Genomic DNA, 15,583 nt, shown 5'->3' on the forward strand with positions numbered 1-15,583 from the left:
GCACTATTTATATACAGTGGATAACGTCCTAATTCGCCGTATGCAAACTTGTTTGGTACTCTAAGTGTTATGTTCAAAAAACGTTTACATGCAAAGGAATGAACTTTCTCAATATTATCAAGTCTGTTAAGACCCCACATCTCAGAAGCGTACAAAAGAATGGGTTGTACCTGAGCATCGAATATTTTGAAAAAACATCCTTTGGAAATATCATTCAGCTTCGTTATATATTTTATACAGTCAATGCATGCATATTTGCCTTTTGCTGCTAAAATCCCTACTCCTTTGTTTATACTCATTTTTGTTGTTAAAACAAACCCTAGATAATTATATTCAATCACTACTTCTAGAGCATTTCCATCGAGATTCCACTTTTCATATCTTCCCAAAAAGCCACCTTTTCGAAAAACCATCACTTTAGTCTTGTCAGTATTTACATTCAAGAAGAGTGTTTTACATGCATTATTCAGAATATTAATTTGATTTTGCAGACCAATCGCAGTGTTAGATAGCAGTACAATATCATCCGCGAACAGAAGAATGAACAACTCTAATAAATTAGGCAAAAACTGAATTCCATGAATACCACTGATTTCAACTGCTGAAGCAATTTCGTTAACAAATAACGAAAACAATATAGGGCTTAACATACAACCTTGCCTTACGCCAACGGGACAATCAAAAAACTCAGTTAACTTATCTTCAATACGTACACAAGACGTAACGCATTTATACATAGCAATGATAGCATTCATAAATTTCCCCTTTATACCTTTCTGAATAAAAATATCAAACAAAGGCTGACGTAGCACAGAGTCAAATGCTTTTCTCAGATCGACAAAACAGGCGTAAAGCTTGCCTCCCTTCTTTGATAAAGATTTCTCAATAACTGCGTTCAGAGTAAAAATATGATCTGTTGTGGCATAACCACGCCTGAATCCAGCCTGTGACTCTGTTAGCATATCATTTTCTTCAGCCCATTTGACAAGTCTTCCGTTTAGCACTGATGTATAACATTTGCTAATAAGACTGAGCAAAGACATGCCCCTATAGTTGTCTGTTGAACTACTATCTCCCTTTTTAAAAATTGGAACAGTTATTGCCTTCGCCCATTCATCTGGATACGTGCCCTTATCAAACAATGTTAAACAGTTTTGTTAAAAAATGTACAGCAATATTATCAGCTGCTTTTAACATTTCTGCCAAAATACTGTCTACACCACAAGCCTTGCCTTTTTTAAATTTCCGAATAGCATCTGCAACTTCTTGTTCTGAAATATCATGACTTAGTTCATCAGATATATTTGATTCCTCTGGTTGCACTTAACTAATGGCTCTGTTATCAGTAGTGATAACCTCGTTCTGAGTAAATAAATTCCGAAAGTGTTCAAACCATTCATTTTCTTTAATGTCTTTACATACTCCTATTTTCCTTCTTCCAGACACTTGCTTTGCTTCTTTCCAAAACTGTTTGCTGTCTTTGCTCAGTGATGCTAGACGTCTGGCTTTATCACGTCTATAGCTGACTTTCTTTACCTTACATAAATCCTTATATTCCTTCCGAGCTTTCACATAGGGTAATCAGTGCTTATCATCCTTGGTTTGTCTTAACATTGTTAACAATTGTCTGGCTTTGTGTTTTGCATCTTTACATTCAGCATCAAACCATGGGGCATCTCGCTGATCACTCCCAACACACACACGCTTCCTCATACATTCACTCGCTCTCAGCAGTACATTACTGAATAGTTCCAAAGCCTCATTTACACTGTAATCCAAAAGAGAAAACGCATGTACACACATAGTCTGTAAATCGTCTGAATAAAGATTTTCTCTGAAACTGTTCTCCTTTGTTTGATCCCAAGCTAATCTATTAATCCATTTAATATCATTTACTTTCTCAGTACAAGCAGTGTCTTCACTTTTAGCAATTGTAAACGATACAGGGAAATGCGGTGAGTCAATAAATGAAACGACCTTCAATGAGCGTACAAAATTCATAACACACAACTCTCTGGACATTATAACATAATCTATGGTACTTCCACCTGTCGACGAGACAAATGTTAATGAATCATCAAAACCAACATGACATAACCCGTTCAAAATAACACAATCAAATCCGGAACACATCTAACAAATCTTTACCAAAAGCGTTCTTTTCTCTGTTATCAGATTTTCTCTTAAACAAGTCATCTTCCTGAAAATACGACCAATCCCACTTGTCATTTTCGGTGCTGTCAGCTGAGGAAAGAGTGTTTACACAACCAGTCCGTGCATTTAGATCTCCTATTATCATCAGATCAAAATCTTTTGCCTGCTCGTGCAGATCTACAATGCACTGTTCCAGAACTTCTATGCCATATCCATGTTCTGCAGTATTCCAGTATTTACTGTCATATGGGTGAATGTATAGACAAATCAGGAAAACATTTTTTTCCAACTTAAGTAACAATTTGTTTATTTCCAAAATCACCAAGTGTTCATATTTTACTTTGATTCTTTTCACTTACTTTGAAAATACCTTGCGTACAAACACAATAACCCCACCAGAGTTTCTGGCGTTAGATGATAATTTAACTGCCTTAGCTACATATGTATCATAGTCCTTAAATGCATGGTAGTCGTATTTGTCTGAATTAACAAATGTTTCGTTCAGTGCGAAGAGAGAGAGAGAGAGAGAGAGAGAGAGTACCAGAGTTCTATCAAAATGTCAATGACACCACCTCAACAGCAGAACAAGAATTTCAGAGCAAACTCAATGGGTCCTCTGTCCTCGTTTACTTCCACTTCATCTGACGTAACTGTGTGTCACCTCGGGCAAAACTACGTTGTTCCCTCCCCAAATCACCCTCTCTCTGACGGTGGGGGGGGGGGGGGGGGGGGGGCGAGAAAGAGGTCAAAGGAGTGGAGATAATCATAAAAATAAATAAATAAATAAATAAAATACCGCCAGAGTTACAAGAGCATGGCAATGATAGTTAATGAAACTCGCAATGGCTTCTTTCATACCATTTGTCAGGATACAAAACGCGCCCACTGACAAACACGCACGTTTGTATGCAAACACACACACACGCACACACACACACACACGCACAAAAAGCCACTGACTCAGCAGAAGAAAAAATATGCACAAACAACAACGTAGGCAGTTCTACATAGTTCTCTAATTCTCCCACCTTTTCAATGCCAGTGGTTGTTGCTGCGCGTTAATTGTGTCAACCCCCCACACGGCTAACTCGTTGGGAGAGCGTAATGTTTCCGCCTGGCCACGGCCATTTGGACGCCTGCTGAAAGGGGACCACTTTATCCCCACAGCCTGCTGAGAGTTAACAGATGAGGTGGCAAGGGAGGCAAGACACATGTGATATTCGGGTGGTCGAAGAATGGGAGACAGCGGGTTTTTGGAACACTCCACTTTTGTGTGCCTGCTTTTTTGTTTTTTTTTTCTTTTTTTTTCTTTCTTTTTTTGCCGAACACGGGATAGCTTGTTATGAAACCCTGTAAATATTCTGATGTGTGGCCATTTGTGGACATCCGCAATGTATAGGTTTACTGGGTGGGTGTGGTCATCTGTGACTGTCCACAGTACGCATACTGAGTGTGGTAATCTATAACTGTCTACAATGGGCGCACTAGACATAGTCATCTTTTTGTGAATGTCCACAAGAAATGGACGTTCACAAGTAGTCGTTTTCGGGACGTATGGACGTAAAGTATTTTCTTTGTTTCTGACTGATGAAAAATCGAATCCATTTTTCATACAGTGAAATATTTCCTCCTGGGAAACATACAAAAAATCGCGTTCGTCTGGCAGAAAATGAGGCCCATGATTTATATAGTGGGTCCTTCAATGTAAACTTTCTGGCTACAAATCTGGGTTGTTGACTTAAATACTCTTATGTACTTCTATGGCTAAAACAAAAAAATAAAAATAAAAATCCTTGATAATCACATTACTGCATAACATTACGCTGATGCTCATTGCATGTTGGGAGTTACTTGATAAACGGAAAGGAAGCAGTCCTAATATTTCGTCTTGTCACCACTCGCTGATATCTAATTATGGGAACTCAGACGTATGGAATCAAATTTCACTATCCTTCCAATGACGCATTCTCGTAGTTGCTTCCAATGATTCCCCCACCCCCCACCCCACCTTCCACCCCCTCCTCTGTCGTAGCTGTGGAAAAGCGTGTGCCTTTTAGCAATTCTTTTGTGGTTTTGTTTCCCCCCAGTTAATATCAGGAAAAGCCTATCAATGTGCCTTGCTTCCAATTGATGAGAAGGATGGGGAAGTGGAGGGCGGATATTTGCATCTGCCACATTTTATGGATTTGGCACTGTTCTTCTTTTCGTTCCAGATTTATGAATTCTGGACTACAGAATGCACCAATCCACATTAATTGTGTGAACAAAAATCTTTCAATTTTTACAGGGTTCACATTAAAAACTCATTTTATTCTTTGAAAAACGATTCTCAGATATTTGATATAATGGAAACCGTTACCTTTCAAGTGTTTATGTTTTGTAAGAAAACCGATATTCTTTTAGATTAATAGCAGTTTGGTGCAGAAATGTGTATTGTGAAATTTTGGGGTACACTGTCGTGTGCAATGTAGTAGGTTGTCTTGAAAGACAAATAAAAACATTCTCGTAATAATTATCGTAACGATTTTATGCAACATTTAAAGTTTCCAGATTTTCATCATCATGCGCAAAATTTTTAATATTCATGTGCTAGTAAATCAAAATTTTCAATAGCACTTTGATTACTATCAGACCAAGAGGGAAAAGGGGAGAATGAGAAAGAGAGAGAAGAAGAACAGAGAAATAAGAGGTGAGGAGAGACAGTTTAAAACATGCTTCATTTCTCAAATCACCATGCATTGTATCACATCTGTAAAATGAACTAAGAGTTTTGTACGGAAATGTTTGTACGCTGTTTAGAGTTGTTACTTGTTGATATTATTCCTGTTAAAATAATATTTCTGTGGGCAACTACGTTTGCAAGAGAAATAGACAGAGAAGGATATATATATATATATATATATATATATATATATATATATATATATATATATATAAGAGAGAGAGAGAGAGAGAGAGAGAGAGAGAGAGGATGGGAGATGCCTGAGGCTGGGAAAGAGGGAATGCCTTCTCTGGGGTACAAATGCTGAAGTCACTACCACTGCTTATGTAGGGGGACTGGTTCTGGTTGCTCATGGCACACTTTAGCCAAATATTACCTGGCTCGCTTTGAAACACAAATGGGTATATCACGCACAGTCTACACCAGCGGAACAACGTGCTAGAGACCTGACAATTAAATGGCACCCTGATGCTGTAACCCCGTGGATCCAATTGACGCTAATGTACGTTAGTTCAGACCAACATCATTCGGTTCGCACGTTCAGTGCGTGATGTTTCTTCCTGATGTAGTGTTTTGCGGACGACCGGTGAAATGACTGCTGTCTGACACCCTGCTGAGAATAACAGATGAGATGGGAATGAGAGAAGGGAATGGCGGGGGTGCATAGGGTAGGGGTGAGGTTGGGGAGGCAGAGGCAACATTTCTGCCTAATGTTTCGCTCATTGCATAACAGCTCAGTGGACTGCGCTGGAAATATCAAGGCCAACACGATTCTCTAGTGAATACAGATTCCTCACGTGCAGAGAGATGAGGGATGGAGAGAAAGAAGTAAAGAAGAGGGGAGAGAGAGAGATTGGATGGGTGGGGTACAGGAGGCAGAGGTGGAACTAATTAAAAGAGAGTGAAAGAGGGAGAGAACGAGAGAGAAGGACACTCATAGACAGATACAGATCCATCTATATAAAATTCAGTCAGTCCATCCGTCTGTCTGTTCGTCTGTGTCAATTTCACCAGCAGAAGAACGTGCCAGAAACCTGACAACTCAACGGCACTTTGATGCTGTAGCCCTGTGGATTCAGCTGACGCTAATGTGCGTTCATTCAGACCAACGTCATTCGGTTCGCACGTTCAGTGTGTGGTGTTTCCGCCTGATGTAGGGTCTTGCGGACGACCGGTGAAATGACTGCTGTCTGACACCCTGCTGAGAATAACAGATGAGATGGCTGAGAGGAGGGTGGGTGGAGTTTTGTTAGGCAGAGGCGTCATTTCGTGCTTTGCTTATTGCCTTAATGATCATTCAACCGCGCTAGAAATATGATTCAAACACGCTTCTGTACTTGCGCATCCGTGTGTGTGACTTTTTTTTTTTTTTTTTTTTTTTAACACTGACATCACACACACAGAGCACAGAGACACACAAACGGACAGAGGAGAAGGGAGGGAGGGAAGGACGGAGGGAGGGAGGGAAAGAGTCTGAATTCATAGCTATGGTTGATGGGAATTGGGGTAAGGAAAATGGTTCTGGGTTAAACGTTTTTGAAGAGAAATTCAAGAACCGTTTTGAAAAAAAAAACAATAACCATGACATTGCTTTCATCTATATAGAGAGAACTGTTGGAAGGAAGATATTCAGTGAATGGGGAGCTTGCAGTGGACGGACAGAATGCCGCGATCCCTTGCTTTCTTCCGACTAAAGCCGTCCGAAAAAACACACAAAAAAACAAACAAACAAACCTCCAGTAAAAGACGATGGATTTGAATTTGACAGAAGCACACTTGGCTATACCAGCGTAGTTTTCTTTACTTAATGAACTGATGACAGCAGATCTTCATAAATCATGGTCCAATGTTCTGCCTGGTGGTTTGGCGTACTTTTTCATTGTCGATATCATCAGTATAATAATTTTAAAAAAATTATCATCCAATGTTTGGCATATTGCGATAAAGTCTCATTTCCACGGCTTGAGTTCTGAAATCAGCCCGCCACAAAGCACGTTCCACCAGCGGAAGCACATGCAGGAAACCTGACGCGTCGTGGGCTCCAGCTGACACTAATGTGTGCGTTAATTCAGACCGACGATATTGGGTCCGCACGTTCAGTGAGTGATGTTTCCGCCTGACTTTTAAGGTCACGTGGACGGACGACCAGTGACATGAACGCTGCCTGACATCCAGCGGAGAACAACAGATGAGATGGCCCAGGGGAGGGAGGAGAGTTTCAGGAGGCAGATACAACAGAATTTTTTTTTTCGTTCTGGCTTCCCCAGCGTGTGACAATGCTGTTTCTACAAGTGCACTTCTGTGTGTGTTGACCCGTTTAAATACTGATCTCTCTCTGGTTTTCACACACACACACACACACGGGGATGGGGGGGGGGGGGGGGGAAGAAGAGCGAGAGAGTGAGAGAGAGGGAGATGATAGGAAGGAGGAAGCGGAGGAGAAGGAATTAGTAGTAGTAGTAGTAGTAGAAGTAATCGTAGTAGTACTACTACTAGTAGCAATAATGGCAGTAGCAGAAGAGGAAGAAGAGGAAGAATATCATATACTCATTTTCTTTCATACAGATGATATAATACCGAATAATCGTTTCCTATCTTTAAGAGGATGGAACACTGAATTATCACTTTCTAGAGGATAAAATCGTTCAGAGTCTCAAAGGAAGAACATCTCCGATGGAACAATCACCAAATCATCACTCCTACGTTCATGAGTGAGAACAGTTGTCTAAAACAATATTTTGTTCATACCCGATCACAGTATATCAAAGTGACCTTCCTCCATATCCACCAACACTCCAAGCCTTTCGAAGCGTTAGTCTACAAGATTCGCAGCGGTGATCAAGTTGCCCATATACCGGTGGTTAAAAGCTATTTCATGCAGCTTTGCACTTTTATAAGAGCTGCTATTCTGAAGCGAGAAAATGAGAGAGAGTGGTCCCAAAAAGAAAGAGGGGGAGAGAGAGAAGGGGTGGATGGCGGGTTAGACACAGGGGTAAGAGGTTGAGAGAGAATGAGAGGGGGAATGAGAAAGAGGGAGAGGAAAGGAGGGAGAGGAAAGGAGGGAGAGGGGAGGGGCTGAAAGGAGAGAGAGAGAGAGAGAGAGAGAGAGAGAGAGAGAGAGAGAGAGAGAGAGAGGCACATAAAATTACGGTGAGGACGAGGTAGAGGAAGAATGCTGTGATGTCGTGCTATTGATCCAAGTTTTATTAGCTCGTGTTTATTGAAAATAAAATGAGCTGAATGGCTCATACGCGCGCGCAGTGTGTGTGTGTGTGTGTGTGTGTGTGTGTGTGTGTGTGTGTGTGTGTGTGTGTGTGTGTGTGTGTGTGTTGCAAAAAAGGGAGGGAATCACACACACACACACACACAAACAGACAAGAGTGCGCGCAGACAGACAGACAGACAGACAGAGACAGCGAGAGAGAGTGATAGAGAGGCTGACGAGCCCTCTCGCATTTTGGAATTCTCTGAAGTGAGACTCCCCCCCTTGATTTCAAATAACTTTTTGAGCAGCTGAACTCTAGAAAAAAAAAAAAAAAAAGTTCCGACGACACATGACTATACCATAGTGCTACTGGGTTCCTCGTTAATTAATGTTTGTGCCTCCCCGATCGAATTATCGATAATACATCAGTGCATGATGGAAAAGTACCAGTCATGTGATCCCGGTGGTGAGATCCAGAGGAGCGCGACGCAGCCCCCAAGTTTTGAATGTCAACATGGCTGAGAGAGATACTGGTACTGTGTCGTGTGTAAGCCGCGTGTGCGGCGTTTGTGTTATGCGTGTGGAATACATTGTGTTCATATATACATGCATGTATATCAATGTAATAGTTCCTAAGGTGTTCATTACAGTATCCACAAAGACGTAAAGACGACTCTTCTGTGATTAATTATTTTTGTAAAAAATCAAGTGAGTTAAGAGGAACATTGATACTACTACTACTACTACTACTAATGATGATGATGATGATGATGACGTTGAAGAAGAAGAAGAAGAAGAAGAAGAAGAAGGCCAACCACAACAGGAAGTAAAAACAGTTCTGTCACTTAATTCATGGAAGTGGGGACTGAACGTCATTTCGGGAATAAATCTGAGGCATTAAAAACCTGGCAGCTGTCTTTGAAAATTAAAGTCGCAGATAGCAGACATCACGCCGCCTTGCTAATTAATAATCGTAGCCCGTGTTCGCACAAAGGTCTCTTCTGTGAAACAGACAAATTTAAAGCTGCATTCAACTCACTGTGGTGCTTCTCTTCCAAAACGAGACCAGCGTTAAGTTTGCTTAGCATTATGAATAGTCCATATATAGCCTTCGGAACAAGCAAAACTTAGGAATATTCTTAACTCTAAGCAAACTTAGCTCTGCTAAGATCGCTCGTGCAAACCAGCTCTGTACATTGTTTCATCAGACAAGGACCAGCAGAGTTACCAGTTGCATAATATGGTTCTTAAATTAAGGGGTTGTTATGGAGGAAGGGAATGAATGAATGAATGAATCATTACTTTCTAACGGTGGAGATATTAGCATACTGGCCGACTTAACACATCTACCGTTGTTCTGAGGGATAGAGAGTTAGCAAGTTATATGGAAATATTAAGCTGCTTGTCAAAGAGGGAGGGTGGGAGGGAAAGGGAATTGCCAGATGCCTGGTATGGTTCTGAAATAATAACCTGGCTGTCACAGAGGGAGGGAGGGGAGAAAGAGGGAGAGAAAAAGAGAAGAAGAAAGAATAAGAATGGGTCGGGTCATTCAGTAAAAGGCCTTTGCCCCTTGCGCTACCAGTACGTATATATCGATCCAAACCTTACTTTTGCTCACCATCTGAAAAAAAAAAGTTTGCAGAACCGAAAGTAGTGTGCTGGAAACGGAACAATTCCATCTGGAGCAGCCCACGTCAGTCGGAATTTTCATTGTTTAACCCCATTTCATGCACGCATCGCTAAAGATTTAATGTGGGCGCTCAGGCAGTCATGCGTCTACTTTTTTTTTTTTTTTCTAAAGCGTGTCAACCATTTTGCATGAGACTCTTTCAAACTTGGTCGCGCACGGGTGAAGTTTTACCCGATGCACTCGATTGCCTGGAATACATTAAATGTCAAGTAGATTACGTGGAATGGTACAGCCTTACAGAGCTGTTGTGCTGACCAACTTGTTGTACTGCTGTGAAACATGGACGACGTATCGCCATCACATTCAACAACTTGAGCAGTTTCACCAGAGATGCCTACGAAAGATCCTCGGCATAAAGTGGCAAGACAGGGTCTCCAACCTCCAGGTCCTAGAGAGGAGCGGCCTGCCCAGCATCGAAAGCCTGCTGATTCAGTGCCAGCTACGCTGGACAGACAGCAGGATCCCGAAGATGCTCTTGTATGGCCAGCTTAAGGAAGGCCAACGCGAACTTGGAAGACCCTGCAAGCGCTTCAAGGACACCTTGAAGACAAACTTCAAAGCCTGTGACATAGACATTGCTTCCTGGGAAACTGATGCCCTTGCCCGCTCTCGCTGGAGGATGCTGTGATCTAGTGGCATAAAGACGTTTGAAAACAAGAGAACGCTGGCCATTAAGGAGAAGCGTGAGCGAAGGAAGCGTGGCTCAACTTTTGGAGACGTTTTCCATTGCAACACCTGTGGGAAGTGCTGCGCATCCAGAATCGGCATCTTCTCACATATGAAGACAAACACCGACGAATAAGCCTGCCTGCCTACTCATTTGTCGGTCCGACGGGAGACTCCATAATAATAGCCTTACGGTAACGCGTTCGCCCAGGAAGCGAGAGAATCTGAGCGCACTGTATCAAATCCCACAATGGCCATGCACCAGTATTTTCTTCCCCTCCATCAGACCTTCAGCGGTAGTCTGTACGGTTGCCATTCGAACGAGACGACAAACCGAAGATCCGTGAGTACCCGTAGCAGCAACAAAAAAAAAGAAAAAAGAAAAAAAGAGCTGTCCCTGGCTCATTCTGTCGAAAAATTCACTTTGATCGGAAAACAAATAATCCTGCAGACAGAAAAACGAAGAAAACCGGGCTCTACATTGCAAACTATGCGCTTTCCATAGGGACAGCAGCCCAAATTTTACGCTTAATCTGTTGTGACAATACAAAACAATACAATAAGTTGGTTTTTTTTGTTTTGTTTTTTGTTTTTGTTTTTTGTTTGTGTGTGTGTGTGTGTATGTGTGTGTGTGTGTGTGTGTGTGTGTGTGTGTATGTGTGTGTGTGTGTGTGTGTGTGTGTGTGTGTGTGTGTGTGTGTGAGCAGTATCGTGGTTAAAGTCTTGAAAGCTTTCAAGAAAAAGATAACATAATGCAGATGCATGAACAGATACATAAAGATAGCAGCAGCAGCAGTAGTAGCAGTAGTAATACTAATATTTGTGACGTCCATCTGTTTCGCAGTGCAGTTGGTTACCCACATCTTGAACAGGATCTGGAATGGCAGTCCAGTCTTTGTACATTACAGAAAATAAAACTCGGCATCTACATTATTTTTTTTCCGATAGAAACATATAAAAATTAATTTTAAAAAAAGAAAGAAAAGGAAGAAAGAAAAAAGAAAGAAGAAGAAAAACAACAACAACAAACAAACAAACAAACAAAACAACAACAACAACAACAAACAAAACAAAACAAAAAACAAACAAAAAAACCACCACGTAGATCACGACTTTTAATTTCTATCATCTCAAATATTAATTTGATCCGTGATCAAGTCACTTGTATTCATTTACCAGCCCACTCTTACCCTTTCATCGTCTTTTTCTTCATTTTCTTCTTCCCCTTTCTCTACCTCTTCAACTTCTTTCTTCTCCTCCTCCTCCTCCTTCTTCTCACCCTCCTCCTTCCCCTCCCCTTCCTCCTCCTTTTCTACCATCACCTTCTCCTCCTTCTCACCCTCCTCCTTCCCCTCCCCTTCCTCCTCCTTTTCTACCATCACCTCCTCCTCCTTCTCACCCTCCTCCTTCCCCTCCTCATCCTTTTCCACCACCTCCTCCTCCTTTTTGTTTACCTTATTTTCGGAATCTCCCTTTATGCTTTTTCCGTCTTCTCCTCCTCCGTTCCCTATTCCCTCCTTTTCTTCTACTACATCTTCGCTGCAGTTGTTGTCATTGCAGGAAAGAAGGATATGCAAATGATAACTGTTTATTGAAGAAGCTGGTTCAGCTGCTTCAGAATGGATGCTTGTTTATTAATGTGCACGTGTGTGTGTGTGTGTGTGTGTGTGTGTGTGTGTGTGTGTGTGTGTGTGCGTGTGCGCGCGCGCGCGTCTGTGTGCGTGCGTGCGCGCCCGTATATGTGTGTGTGTGACTGTGCTATGAGACCTTTGGGAGAGGAGACAGAGAGAGAGAGAGAGAGAGAGAAGGGCGGGGGTGGGTCGGTGGGTGGGGGTAGGGGTGGAGGTGGCTGCGCGGGGAGCAAATATGCAGATTGAGAGTTGTAACATACGTTTTGATATGAATATGGGTATGTGTATTCAAGGCAGCACGCCCTCCATCCTTTAGCCACCAGGCTCCGTTACCGAGATTTGAACCCGGGACCCTCAGACTGCAAGTCCAACGCTTTAACCACTCGGCAACTGCGCCTGTCAGACTACTATGGTTTCCCCCGTCACTAAAAGTGAATATGAAATAGTGGAAGGGAGTCAACTCTACCTGGGCCAAATTGACCACCTCCCCACCCCCACCCCCCAGGACTCATTTCGTGCAAGCTCAGAACGATCCCCATATCCACTATCAGAAGGAAGGTATGAACTGGATTGGATGGGGTGGAAATTTACAGCCGGGGGTCATTCAAGGTTTGTCTGCATAGAGCAGGGTGGTTCATCTGGGCTAACCAGGTACGAAGTTGTACAAATAAGGCTGCTTCACAGGAAAATGAAAACGTTGAAGAATAATACTTTGCACATTTTCGGGGGAATGTGAACTTTCCGAAAACGATTTTTTTTTCTTAAATCAAGCGTAAATAGGGTTTGTTTTCGGTATAGGTTCGCGTTGTCTGCTTATTCTTTTCTTTTTTTTTTTTTTTTCGGTCTTTGTGCTGATGGTTTGACACGAACGGTTGTCATCAATAACTCGACTCTTTCCACCACAGGGGACGGGAAGAGCGGGCACATACACACACACACACACACACGCACGCATACACACACACACACAAACACACACACACACACACACACACAAGGCGCACAGTCAGGGGGACATGCCATGCTTTGAACGACAACAACGTTCGGAAACCCAGTCACAAACGGAGTGAAAACATCGATTTTCGTTTGACAGCAAATGCTCATAACGAAAGCTAGAGACCAATGGAGAAGGGCAGTAACAAACGACGAAATGCTACAATGGAAACAAACACCGTCACAGCCTGCTGAGTAATCGATAGAAAGTCATTGACGACCGTGTATGGCGTTGTTTAACCTGTCAATAGATCACATTTCCACACGTCTGTCGTGTTTTATCGAGTGGTGACAAATTTTCGAGAGCCAACGCTGTTGCACAAAAGTGAAACTGCTGCTGCACTGGCTGTGCTGCTAACTAACCAGCATACAATGGCGTGCCGGTTGTTCAGTGAAGGTCGTAGCAACTGGAGGTTATCAGAACGACGGAATAAATGCCAGGCTATACATTTATCCATGGATCTACCAGGAGCCTGTGGGAGGTTTATTTCCTCTGTTATCCACGTCCAAAGGGATTACGAAATATACATCAATGTCCAGTTGAGTTAGAAAATGGCACACCAGCGTCCATATATTTTGCTATTAGCGTAGTGGAGTGATGGCCTCGAGGTAACGCGTCCGCATAGGAAGCGAGAGAATCTGAGCGCGCTGGTTCGAATCACGGCTCAGCCGCCGATATTTTCTCCCCCTCCACTAGACCTTGAGTGATGATCTGGACGCTAGTCATTCGGATGAGACGATAAACCGAGGTCCCGTGTGCAGCATGCACTTAGCGCAAGTAAAAGAACCCACGGCAACAAAAGGGTTGTTCCTGGCAAAATTCTGTAGAAAAATCCACTTCGACAGGAAAAACAATAAAACTGCACGCAGGGGGGGAAAAAAAGAAAAAAAGAAAAAAAAGGTGGCGCTGTAGTGTAGCGACGCGCTCTCCCTGTGAAAAGCAACCCGAATTTCACATAGAAAAATCTATTGTGATAAAAAGAAATGCGAATACAAATATAAAAACTGGTTGTCAAGAGATGGGGATTGCGATTTTCCGCAAATTTCAGTTGAAGCGCAAATTATGTGGGTTTTTTGTTTTGTTTTGTATTTTTCTTTGTTTTATTTTTTTTATTATTATTTTTTTATAGTTCTTGCATTCTTTCTTACTTTCTTTCATCTCTGCATTCCTTCATTTATTCTTTCCCCCCACTTCCTTCTGTCTGCCTCATGTGTGGTCGGAGGAAAACATGACTTGCTACTTCTCCGATATTTTGATCTCCAACACCGCAGCTTCAGAGTCTTGGTATGTCAGTGATCATACTGCAGATAATATGTAGCACTTTACGTCAGTCAGAAATGCACACACACACACGCACACACACACACACACACACACACACACACACCACAGGCATAAAATTATTGTGCTTTATGTTGATATTTTGCATGCTCTTATGAGGGAGGAACACCGCCCAGTTTTTATTCCGCTTTTTTTCCCCGTGAAGCTTCGTTTACAGTTTGCTATCCCTTGCGAGTTTGAATATGGAGTAGGTAAAAGCATATATGTATTTGCTTTAGGCTTACGATCAGAGTGTTTCCATGAGCGCGGAACATATCTGCAATGACCTCCATCATTGCTGACATCATGTGGAGGCAACATAAGCACATGGGACCGAGAAAAGCATCCTTGTTATTAAGCAGTCGTATTCTTTCCGAGAGACTGCATAAAGCGTTACACGCATGAAAGTCATCACAAACAACATGATAATAATAATGATAATGGTGATATTAATAACAACAACAATAATACTAATAACAGTAATAATACTAACAACAACAACAACAACAATATTAATAATAATGATAATAATAATAATAATGATAATAATAATAATAATAATAATACTTTCCGAGAGACTGCATAATATAAAGCGTTACTCGCGACTCTTCACATTAGGAGAAAAAACCCAACGTAAATGTCCATCCTTTTCAAACAGACGTATTTTCCGAGCGACTGCATAATGCGTTACATGCGAGTGGTCATATGGAACACACACACACACACACACACACACACACACACACACACACACACAAGCACCAGCGCAATGTCTATCCTTGGTAAATAGTCATTTTCTTTCCGAGCGACTGCAAAATGCGTTACACGCGAATCGTCACATCCAACACAACTGTTCAGCCAAAGGTCTTTGTCGCTTCCTTTCTCTTGGCCAAAAGCGCTCTCGGTAACCGCACACGCTAAGAAGAGCTTGTCAGCCAAGATGGATGAACAGAAACACTGACCAGTGCACGTTAGCCATGGAAACCGTTGGGGGGGTTCCCTTTGATCAAAGTCCCCTGTGATTAGCTTTGCTAATTCCCGCAGCAGAGGTATTGCCGACTGGGGGACCCACGTCACAGAACTGTCCCCCGGAGGCATCGTTTATGTGCCAAAAATCATTGCCTTCAGCGCGTGTGTTCGCTGAATTACCCCTCCACTGATGGAGTGATTGTATTGGTGGGTTTTTGCAACGAAACACCGT

Source organism: Babylonia areolata, chromosome 25 (assembly GCF_041734735.1).
Source record: "Babylonia areolata isolate BAREFJ2019XMU chromosome 25, ASM4173473v1, whole genome shotgun sequence".
In the NCBI taxonomy this organism is placed as follows: domain Eukaryota; kingdom Metazoa; phylum Mollusca; class Gastropoda; order Neogastropoda; family Buccinidae; genus Babylonia; species Babylonia areolata.